General features: G+C 51.9%; 1 protein-coding gene and 1 pseudogene across 1 annotated transcript in view; both read left to right on the plus strand.

The window, feature by feature from the left end:
- Nucleotides 1-12334, plus strand: part of col8a2 (collagen, type VIII, alpha 2) — a 333274-nt gene that overhangs the window by 217418 nt on the left and 103522 nt on the right. The gene's annotated exons all lie outside the window — the stretch shown is intronic.
- On the plus strand, nucleotides 9304-9805 carry LOC140429861 (COMM domain-containing protein 6 pseudogene; annotated as a pseudogene).

Raw genomic sequence — 12334 nt, forward strand, 5'->3', positions numbered from 1 at the left:
GGGCCTCTGAATTACTAGTCCAGTGATGCTATCACTATGCCATCATCTTGTCCTCCTTTCCCCTCACCCACCAACACCCACCCCGCTGTCTCCCTTGTATGGTTATCTAGCTTCTCAATAAATGTATCTATTCTATTTGCCTCAACTTCGTCATGTGGTAGCAAGTACTACTTTTTCTAGGTTACGAAACTTCTCCTGAGTTCTGTCATGATATGCACTCATGCACATAATGAGATACAGACAGGCAGTGACAGACACCCAGCACAGGCAATCAACACACAGGACAGAACAAAACCAATCACCAGGCAGAACACTAGAGGGGGTTTTCCCACTATAAAACACACGAGGCATCAGCACTCTGCCTCTTTCCCCTGGTGACAACTGTAGTGACAGTCAGGGTGTATATAATCAGTTAGCACCTTCTACACGTGGCTCAGAGCTAGTCTGCTCTAGTTAGTTATAGTTAGCACACTTAGATCAGTAGAGTGTCAACCCACAGCAAGCTGTGTGCAGTGCTCCAGAAGTTCAATAAAACATATTGAACTAACGTCCAAGTTTGGTGCCTACTTTACAGTACAACTGCATCCAGTTGCAGTCCGTGTTACCCCAGGGTGAATAACACAAGTTCCTTTATTACATTTATTGGTGACTCTTATGTTTATTACCCACTTCCAAATTGCATTACTTAATGTTTTCCGACATGGAAAAATGTTCAGCAGCTTCTCACCATTATTTTACAGAGTGTTTGTCCTTCCCAGCTCTAGGTGTTACCTTTGTGTGAGTCATAATAACTTGCGTTTACCCTACCTATCATCTGATCCTCAGGAGGGAGCCGAGGTGCACAAGTATTGTGAGTTTTGGGGGGGGGAGAATGTAATTTTGTCCGAATCTGAAATCTGTACAAGTGCACTTCAAGTAGGGGTCACACCAGGTTGTGATTTATAAACAAAACGCAAACCAAAAACCACAATAAACCAATTGTAGGAGAATGTTTGGGCAGACAGGAATTCCAACATTGTGGCATTTGCAATAGAACACGGCGCTCAAAGTAAAGAATTTAGCCTGGGAGAATTTATTTTTGGCCAAGTGACAAGCTTGTATTTTGGGAGCTGGGTTGAAATGGCCTGGAGTGGTTGTGTTTTAAAGGGGACTTTGTAGATAGACGAAGCTATGTATTGCAGCCACAATCTGTCATGCATCATTCCCACAGCTAACTTCTTGGGAGTCATTTATTTTGGCTTCTGTCACAAGGCATTAGGCCACTAAATATTTTAATGGTCGACCTTGTGTCACGTGAACATAATGGGAAAATTGTAACTAATATTGTGCTATCACCACTATTGGGGAACCAATTGGGCTGTTGGTGTTGCCAGGCAGAGAAAACAGGTTTAAATTAGATCAATTTAAACCCTTAAATCATTGGATCGCAATTTAAATATTAAAAAGGGCTTATCGTCTCAAACGTGTCCCTTCAACAGGTCAATTACAAACTGGAGCCAGCTGTATCTCTGGCATTGTCAGAACATGAAGGATATTCCAAGACTGTTACAGCCCCATTAAAGGCAGCTGAAAATGAAAATTGCTTATTGTCACAGGTAGGCTTCAAATGAAGTTACTGTGAAAAGCCCCTAGTCACCACGTTCCAGCGCCTGTTTGGGGAGGCTGGTACGGGAATTGAACCCGCGCTGCTGGCCTGCCTTGGTCTGTTTTAAAAGCCAGCTCTTTAGCCCTGTGCTAAACCAGCACTTTAGGATTGGTCCATGACATCGCCAGTTAATGTAAGGAATAACTTTGCTTTTATAAGCTGATGGTCTCTAGGAACTGAACAAAAACGCGTTTCATTTTGGATCTTTACAGCAGATTATCATTCTGGATTGGATTTTAACCCAGTTGGAAAAATAACCCAAAATGCCACCCAATTCCCCCAAACAGCGACTTTTTGCTTTGTGCATAAGTCATTGCGAAGAAATCCAAGTTGTAACGCTTGCGACATCTTTGCAACTGGGATTAAATATACTCTTAGACTTGTAATAAAACACACTTTTTATACCCTATACACGCAGCATGTGTCATGGTGTTATCAGTGGTTTACAACAAATATTTACTCAGCACTCGCCACTTGTGCTTCTGCTGTCAGTTGGATTATATTATTGAAACAGACCCGCCACACGTGTCTCTTCTATATACATTCAACTTTATTTTAACTGTCATTAGCATTGTTTCAATTTGTCAGGTGCGAAAAGATGACTACATAGCCTCTAGAGGTTGTCATCTAAACCACTAGAATACTTGAATGAAATGAAATGAAAATCACTTATTGTCACAAGTCAGCTTCAAATGAAGTTACTGTGACAAGCCCCTAGTCGCCACATTCCAGTGCCTGTTCGGGGAGGCTGGTACGGGAATCGAACCGTGCTGCTAGCCTGTCTTGGTCTGCTTTCAAAGCCAGCAATTTAGCCCTGTGCTAAACCAGCCCCATTTCACACACTTACCGATTGCTCCTTAAAGCTAGAATTTTCAAACTGATTTAATGAGCCATTCGCAGTTTCACAGTACAGCCATGTGTGTTTCGCCATGCACCGTTTAACCTTCTGAGATGTGCCTTGTCAATTATGGTCCTTTCTATCACAGGCATGCACATAAATACCTCAGCATGACAGCTACATCATTTAAGTATTTATTTGACAAATTATTGCAGCAACTCCACTACAGAAGCTCAGCTCAGACACCTCCGTGTTGGCTACTGAGGCAATTGCGTGATAAACCCGACAGTACTGCAGTGCAAATGTGTGTTGTGAGGGACAATGTTTTTACTTAAACCGATAAAATTAATAGTGTCAGCTGTGTTGGAGTTTCCTGGCAAACCTGATAAGGATGTGCTAGGTGCAAGGTTCAAGCAGAGAACTGGATGTCTTCCATGCATCAAATTGCCCTCATTCCTCCAACTGCACAGTAGTACAATGGTTAGCACTGTTGCTTCACAGCTCCAAGGTTGCCAGGTTCGATTCCCGGCTTGGGTCACTGTCTGTGCGGAGTCTGCACATTCTCCCCGTGCCTGTGAGGGTTTCCTTCGGGTGCTCCGGTTTCCTCCCACAAGTCCCGAAAGACGTGCTTGTTAAGTGAATTGGACATTCTGAATTCTCCCTCTGTGTACCCGAACAGGTGGCCGAATGTGGCGACTAGGGGTTTTCACAGTAACGTCATTGCAGTGATAATGTAAGCCTATTTCTGACAATAAAGATTATGTTATTATTTTTTTCATAAATTTAGAGTACCGAATTCATTTTTTCCAATTAAGGGGCAATTTAGCGTGGCCAATCCACCTACCCTGCACATCTTTTTTGGGTTGTGAGGGCGAAACCCATGCAAACACGGGGAGAATGTGCAAACTCCACATGGACAGTGACCCAGTCGGGATCGAACCTGGGACCTTGGCGCTGTGCCAACCACTGTGCCGCCATGCTGCCCTAAGATTATTATATTATTCATTCCTATTCTTCGGTGGTCCCTCAGGATTTGAGGACGACTTGCTTCCACCCCAGTGGGTTCTGTGATGGTTGCTCAAGTGATGATCTGCAGGCCCTGCCACAGGCAGGGCAGGTGGCGCTTGGAGGGTTGGGTATGAAATGAAATGAAAATCACTTGTCACAAGTAGGCTTCAATGAAGTTACTGTGAAATGCCCCTAGTTGCCACATTCCGGCACCTGTTTGGGGAGGCTGGTATGGGAATTGAACCACGCTGCTGGCCTGCCTTGGTCTGCTTTAAAAGCCAGCGATTTAGCCCAGTGTGCTTTGGAGAACAGTGAACACTCTCCAACACCTTAGCTGTGTCGCTACGTGCTCCCGATGAAGAATCTTAATGTGGCTGATGCCTCCCTGAATGAACCTTCTCTGTTTTAGGGTTGGCCACAAGTCAGGGACTCCCTTGAGTCAGGGAGGTTGTTTGATCGCTTCAGGGATACTTTGAGGACTATTAGTGATTATGCTGATGATTTTACCTTTCTGCTAAATGCATGAAAGGCAGTATAATTCCCTAATGCTGCAGGTAACTGGTAGACACACCAACAGTTATGGGCTGTACTAATCTGACTAAAGATGCATCAGCCCAGCAAAGCAGCTTATTACAATCGTATTGCTGAAACAATAATCCTGGAACTGTTCTATGTCGAAGGCACATCATGTACCATCTCTTACTTAATCGCTATTAAAGACAAAGATTAAAGAATCCAGGTTTCCATGTTGTTGCGTATGATGAGTTGGAAGGTCGACTATTTTTGCAACCTAGTTTGACCAATATTGAAGTGTAATGCAACGCAACGCCGGCCCCGGGCTATATGGCGGAGCCCTATGGAGGCCCGGCGTGTGGGAACATAGGCCCTCACGGAACCAGCCCGCCCGCCGATTGGTAGGCCCCCATCGCGGGCCAGGCCACCTTGGAGGCCCCCCACGGGGTCGGATATCCCGCCCCCCCAGACAGAACTCCGAGGTCCCGCCGTGTGGGACCATACGTGACCCACGCCGGCGGCACTCAGCCGAACTCGGCGGGCACTCTGCCCGTCGAGGCCCAGAGAATCGGCCGGGGGAGGGGGGGTGGGGTCGCTTTCAACGGCCCCCGACTGGCGGGCGCCCAAGAATCGGCGAGCCGGCGCCGAGGTGCGGTTCTTGCTCTCCCCCGGGGATTCCCCGGCGCGGCGTCGGAGAATCCTGGCCCCAGAATCAATTTGACGGTGGGCAGGACCTCTGGCGGGAACTCCGCCCTGTCACTTATTGTAGCCACTTACACGCCCTCTCCTCCCAGCCTGAATTTTTAGGCGGGCGGAAGCAGGAACGAGGAGGGTGGGAAAGTGACACTTGCACTTCTCCGCATCTCAGGTCACGGGCCATCTCCCCCCCCAACCCCATATCACCCCCTCTTCCGCCCATCCCCATCTCCCCCCCCCATCCCCCCCATCTCAGGTCATGGGCCACCTTCCCCCCCCCCCCCCCCACCTCAGGTCACGGGCCACCTTCTCTCACCCCCCCCCCCATCTCAGGTCACGGGCCACCGTCTCCCCCCCCCCCCCCCCCATTTCAGGTCACGGGCCACCTTCTCTCCCCCCCCCCCACCTCAGGTCACGGGCCACCTTCTCTCCCCCCCCCCCCATTTCAGGTCACGGGCCACCTCCCCCCCCCCCCCATCTCAGATCACGGGCCACCTTCTCCCCCCCCCCCCCCATCTCAGGTCACGGGCCACCTTCTCCCCCCCCCTCCCCATCTCAGGACACGGGCCACCTCCCATACCCCCCCCCCAATCTCCCTCCCCATCCCCATCTCCCCCCCCCCCGTCCCCATCTCTCCCCCCAATCCCCATCTCTCCCCCCCGTCCCCATCTCTCCCCCCCAATCCCCATCCCCACCCGCCATCTGCCCCCATCCCATCCCCCCCCCATCTCCCATCCCGTCCCCATCTCTCCCCCCCAATCCCCATCTCCACCCCATCTCCCCCCGTCCTCATCTCTCCCCCCCCCCCGTCCCCATCTCTCCCCCCCAATCCCCATCTCCACTACATCCCCATCTCCCGTCCCCATCTCTCCCCCCCCCATCTCTCCCCCCCCCCGTCCCCATCTCTCCCCCCGTCCCCATCTCTCCCCCTCATCCCCATCTCCACCCCCTCCCCCTAATCCCCATCCTCATCTCTCCTCCCCCCCCGTCCCCATCTTTCCCCCCCAATCCCCATCTCCCCCCCGTCCCCATCTCTCCCCCCCAATCCCCATCTCCCCCCCGTCCCCATCTCTCCCCCGTCCCCATCTATCCCCCCCCCCATCCCCATCTGCCCCCATTTCCCCCCCCCCCCATCTCCCCACCCCATCCCCCCCATCTCAGGTCACGGGCCACCTTCTCTCCCCCCAACCCCCGCCCCCATCTCAGGTCGCGGGCCACCTTCTCCCCCCCCATCTCAGGTCACGGGCCACCTTCCCCCCCCCCCCATCCCAGGTCACAGGCCACCTTCTCTCCCCCCCCCCCCCCCATCTCAGGTCACGGGCCACCTTCTCCCCCCCCCTCCCCATCTCAGGACACGGGCCACCTCCCATACCCCCCCCCCAATCTCCCTCCCCATCCCCATCTCCCCCCCCCCCGTCCCCATCTCTCCCCCCAATCCCCATCTCTCCCCCCCGTCCCCATCTCTCCCCCCCAATCCCCATCCCCACCCGCCATCTGCCCCCATCCCATCCCCCCCCCATCTCCCATCCCGTCCCCATCTCTCCCCCCCAATCCCCATCTCCACCCCATCTCCCCCCGTCCTCATCTCTCCCCCCCCCCCGTCCCCATCTCTCCCCCCCAATCCCCATCTCCACTACATCCCCATCTCCCGTCCCCATCTCTCCCCCCCCCATCTCTCCCCCCCCCCGTCCCCATCTCTCCCCCCGTCCCCATCTCTCCCCCTCATCCCCATCTCCACCCCCTCCCCCTAATCCCCATCCTCATCTCTCCTCCCCCCCCGTCCCCATCTTTCCCCCCCAATCCCCATCTCCCCCCCGTCCCCATCTCTCCCCCCCAATCCCCATCTCCCCCCCGTCCCCATCTCTCCCCCGTCCCCATCTATCCCCCCCCCCATCCCCATCTGCCCCCATTTCCCCCCCCCCCCATCTCCCCACCCCATCCCCCCCATCTCAGGTCACGGGCCACCTTCTCTCCCCCCAACCCCCGCCCCCATCTCAGGTCGCGGGCCACCTTCTCCCCCCCCATCTCAGGTCACGGGCCACCTTCCCCCCCCCCCCATCCCAGGTCACAGGCCACCTTCTCTCCCCCCCCCCCCACATCTCAGGTCACGGGCCACCTTCCCCATCCCCATCTCCACCCCCCCATCTCAGATCACGGGCCACCTTCTCCCCCCCCCCCCCATCTCAGGTCACGGGCCACCTTCTCTCCCCCCCCCCATATCTCAGGTCACGGGCCACCTTCCCCATCCCCATCTCCCCCCCCCCATCCCCATCCCCCCCCCATCTCCCATCCCCATCTCCCCCCCCATCCCCATCTCCCCCCCCCATCCCCATCTCCCCCCCCCATCCCCATCTCCCCCCCCCATCCCCATCTCCCCCATCCCCATCTCCCCCCCCCATCCCCATCTCCCCCCCCCATCCCCATCTCCCCATCCCCCCAGCTCAGGTCACGGGCCACCTTCTCCCCCCCCCCCCCCCATCTCAGGTCACGGGCCACCTCCCCCCCATCCCCCCTCCCTCCCCCAAACCCATCTCCATCCCCATCTCCCCCCTCATCCCCATCTCCCTCCCCCACCCCATCTACCCCCCCCCAATCTACCCCCCCCTAATCTACCCCCCCATCCACCCCCCCCCTAATCTACCCCCCCATCCACCCCCCCATCTCAGGTCACGGGCCACCTTCTCTCTTCCCCCCCCCCCCGCATCTCAGGTCACTGGCCACCTCCCCCCCCATCCCCATCTCCTCCCTCCCATCCCCCCCCCCCATCTCAGGTCACGGGCTACCTTCCCCCATCTCAGGTCACGGGCCACCTTCTTCCCCCCCCCCCGGACGTTGGATATCCGGGACTCCCCCACTGCCTCATACCCCCACCCCAATGCAACGATTGCCCCGACCTCGCCTGTCCCGCAGGCGCAGAGGGCTGCAGTACTGATGCTGACCACTGTAGCGCTGTGCCCGGCCAGATACAAGAGCTACCGGCCAATCAACGGTCACATGAGTTTCAAACGTTCGGCGCTGACTCGGGGGGGGGGGGGGGGGGGCGGGGGCACCGATCGCTAGTCACCCTTAAAATTCTACCCTGTGTACCCCATGTGTCCAGTGCAGTGGCATATCGGCTCAGATCTTGCATTTCCAGGAGTGAAGAATGCTGAGATACTTGCTGCTTGAGGGCAGTGCAATGCCCCACTTCTGCTCACATCCAGAGGTTGTGGTGTACTTGAAGGGTGCGGAGGCGATTCGGGGAACAGAGGAGACTGGGGTGCCAGGGGTTGAGGGGGTGCAGAAGGGGAGGCAGAGAAGCTGGAGGGGTGAATGGAGAGGTGCCTGGTGTGCTGGATGTAGATTAGTGGCGAGGAGCCGGGGGGGGGGGGGTCTGTAATTAAGACTACATCAAATAAGAAATTGCAACAAATCAAGAAACACTTCAAGGTGCATTGAGCTGAACGCAGACCTCATAGGGCGCGTCTTCAGCTCATGGTGTCAAAAGGGGAGTGGGGTGGCGTGTGCCTTCTTCACCTGTCAGTTGGACTCACCCTGCAGCTTGAGTCGTACCTAGTCACGCAGTGAGCGGCAAAGGCCTCTACTTCACAGGAGTTCTGCAGATTTCACATTTTACTGTTTTTCTGCAATTCCTGTACAGCTGCTTTAAAAATATTCTGTAGATTAGCAATCTAATACCTGACAGGTTGCAACAATCCCAGAACGTTATAGAAATAACACAAAATGTTATTCCTGGCCAGTAGAATGTGCTGAATGTCTTACGGAACAGGAATGATCAAGTAATTATGTGAAACACTAATGGCAAACAGAATGTATTTCTCAAACAGCAAAGCAGACAGCTCACTTCACAGCGTAGTGATATATCATAAGAGGTTTTTTAAAGTTTTCACATGATACCTTGCACTAAAATTGAACAGATTCATATTTAATAGACTGACCATCTGTCCTGTAGCTGAGCTTCCACTTGAGCTTGCAACAGAGGGTACGGGTATGTATGCCAGTGCGTGAGTTCCACATTGAAGTAATCAGCAAGTTAATGATGCTTAAAATGGTAACTCAGCATATTGCGTTCAGCTAGTGCAATCAGTCAGTTTGGTGTACTGAGGGCTCTTATAATTACAAACACTATGAAATAATTTACCCTGATCAGCAAAATGATCTAAAGTACTGAAAGCTGCAAATCTGGAATATAAACAGGTGTGTTAATGTTAGTTTTTTTTAATTTCCTCTGTAAAAAGGTAAAACTGGTTCTCCTGTCGATTTGTTTTTGCTTTTGAGTGAGGTACTATTCTGAAAATAACCCAGGCTGACCCGTAAGGGAATGCTGCATTGTCAAAGTTGCCATCCATTGGATGAGATGCTAAATTACATCCTTGATTGATTGCTAAAGAGTCCATGGCAAAATAGATGAACTGAGAGCCTGGATTACTGCATTGAACGATCATGGTACAGCTAGAATGCAAACTCCTGGCGTGAATGCACTTGAACTGGCTGAAAGACTTCAGGCTGCGGGTGTTGAACTGGACTTAGAAGCTACAAAGGAGCTGGTCCATGTTACCTCCTTGTTTTTCAGGTCGGCGGCGCAGAGTAAAATATCAGCTGAAGATTTCATTGTGAAGCTAACAGACGGCAGCAGTAATTGGTCCAAGCACGCGCTTCAGGTTATTCGCCATGTGTGGACTGAACAGGGCAAACTAATTATGACAGCAGAAGCTGTCAAGCACATGCTCACCATGGGGCAGCTCGTGGACTTGCAGTGGAAGCTGGGAATGGCCATCAGCTCTGACAGCTGCAGATCCCTCAACCACCCCTATGTGACCATGATGCTGAAAGTAGCTGACTCGAGAAATAATCAGCAGATCGTTCGAAATGACTGTCCCTCAGTTTTGGAATTTTTCCAAGCCGTTCCTGGAAGTGGCTACTGCTCTTGAAACGGTGTGAAGTCTGGGGCTGATCTGAACCCCCTCCCCCTCCGCGACAAACCTTGATTCTGCTTCCATTACACAGAAGAGGAGGAAGTGGTTCCACAAAAAATGAGAAAAAACTGCACTCGGTTTTGATCCACTTATTTGGATTACATGTTTTTCCCTCTACTACCTATTACTTTCCAGTTGTTGAATATTAATAAATGCACTATTTTCGTTGTAAAAAAACCAATGATTAATTGCAGTTACAGAGACATGGTTAAAGGAGGGACAGGACTGGCAGCTTAACATTCCGGGATATCATTATTTTAGACGGGACAGAAGGGGAAACAAAAGAGGTGGGGGAGTTGCTTTGCTGATTAGGGAGCAGATCACAGCTGTGTTGAGGGAGGACACGTTGGAGGGATCTTGTAGTGAGGCATTATGGGTGGAGTTAGGAAATCACAATGTTGGGAGTGTACTATACACCTCCCAACAGCCCGCAGGAGACTGCGGAGCAATTGTGCAGTTAGATACTGAAAAAGTATGAAAAAGCAGGGTAGTTGTGATGGGTGAACTTCCCCCAAATTAACTGGGAATCCCTTACAGCCAGGGGCTCGGAAGGTGGGCACGGGAGCAATAGGTCAGAAGGTGAGAGCATTGAGGGAGAACTCGGGAATAGGGACAGTGTGGCTCTGAGGCAGAGCAGACGGGGAGAAGTTGCTGAACACAGCGGGTCTGGTGGCCTGAAGTGCATATGTTTTAATGCAAGGAGCATTACGGGTAAGGCAGATGAACTTAGAGCTTGGATTACTACTTGGAACTATGATGTTGTTGCCATTACAGAGACCTGGTTGAGGGAAGGGCAGGATTGGCAGCTAAACGTTCCAGGATTCAGATGTTTCAGGCGGGATAGAGGGGGATGTAAAAGGGGAGGTGGAGTTGCGCTACTTGTTCGGGAGAATATCACAGCTATACTGCGAGAGGACACCTCAGAGGGCAGTGAGGCTATATGGGTAGAGATCAGGAATAAGAAGGGTGCAGTCACAATGTTGGGGGTATACTACAGGCCTCCCAACAGCCAGCGGGAGTTGGGGAGCAGATAGGTAGACAGATTTTGGAAAAGAGTAAAAACAACAGGGTTGTGGTGATGGGAGACTTCAACTTCCCCAATATTGACTGGGACTCACTTAGTGCCAGGGGCTTAGACGGGGCGGAGTTTGTAAGGAGCATCCAGGAGGGCTTCTTAAAACAATATGTAAACAGTCCAACTAGGGAAGGGGCGGTACTGGACCTGGTATTGGGGAATGAGCCCGGCCAGGTGGTAGATGTTTCAGTAGGGGAGCATTTCGGTAACAGTGACCACAATTCAGTAAGTTTTAAGGTACTGGTGGACAAGGATAAGAGTGGTCCGAGGATGAATGTGCTAAATTGGGGGAAGGCTAATTATAACAATATTAGGCGGGAACTGAAGAACATAGATTGGGGGCGGATGTTTGAGGGCAAATCAACATCTGACATGTGGGAGGCTTTCAAGTGTCAGTTGAAAGGAATACAGGACCGGCATGTTCCTGTGAGGAAGAAAGATAAATACGGCAATTTTCGGGAACCTTGGATGACGAGTGATATTGTAGGCCTCGTCAAAAAGAAAAAGGAGGCATTTGTCAGGGCTAAAAGGCTGGGAACAGACGAAGCCTGTGTGGCATATAAGGAAAGTAGGAAGGAACTTAAGCAAGGAGTCAGGAGGGCTAGAAGGGGTCATGAAAAGTCATTAGCAAATAAGGAAAATCCCAAGGCTTTTTACACGTACATAAAAAGCAAGAGGGTAGCCAGGGAAAGGGTTGGCCCACTGAAGGATAGGCAAGGGAATCTATGTGTGGAGCCAGAGGAAATGGGCGAGGTACTAAATGAATACTTTGCATCAGTATTCACCAAAGAGAAGGAATTGGTAGATGTTGAGTCTGGAGAAGGGGGTGTAGATAGCCTGGGTCACATTGTGATCCAAAAAGACGAGGTGTTGGGTGTCTTAAAAAATATTAAGGTAGATAAGTCCCCAGGGCCTGATGGGATCTACCCCAGAATACTGAAGGAGGCTGGAGAGGAAATTGCTGAGGCCTTGACAGAAATCTTTGGATCCTCGCTGTCTTCGGGGGATGTCCCGGAGGACTGGAGAATAGCCAATGTTGTTCCTCTGTTTAAGAAGGGTAGCAAGGATAATCCCGGGAACTACAGGCCGGTGAGCCTTACGTCAGTGGTAGGGAAATTACTGGAGAGAATTCTTAGAGACAGGATCTACTCCCATTTGGAAGCAAATGGACGTATTAGTGAGAGGCAGCACGGTTTTGTGAAGGGGAGGTCGTGTCTCACTAACTTGATAGAGTTTTTCGAGGAGGTCACTAAGATGATTGATGCAGGTAGGGCAGTAGATGTTGTCTATATGGACTTCAGTAAGGCCTTTGACAAGGTCCCACATGGTAGACTAGTACAAAAGGTGAAGTCACACGGGATCAGGGGTGAACTGGCAAGGTGGATACAGAACTGGCTAGGTCATCGAAGGCAGAGAGTAGCAATGGAAGGGTGCTTTTCTGATTGGAGGGCTGTGACTAGTGGTGTTCCACAGGGATCAGTGCTGGGACCTTTGTTGTTCGTAGTATATATAAATGATTTGGAGGAAAATGTAACTGGTCTGATTAGTAAGTTTGCAGACGACACAAAGGTTGGTGGAATTGC

Source organism: Scyliorhinus torazame, chromosome 1, assembly GCF_047496885.1.
Source record: "Scyliorhinus torazame isolate Kashiwa2021f chromosome 1, sScyTor2.1, whole genome shotgun sequence".
NCBI lineage: Eukaryota > Metazoa > Chordata > Chondrichthyes > Carcharhiniformes > Scyliorhinidae > Scyliorhinus > Scyliorhinus torazame.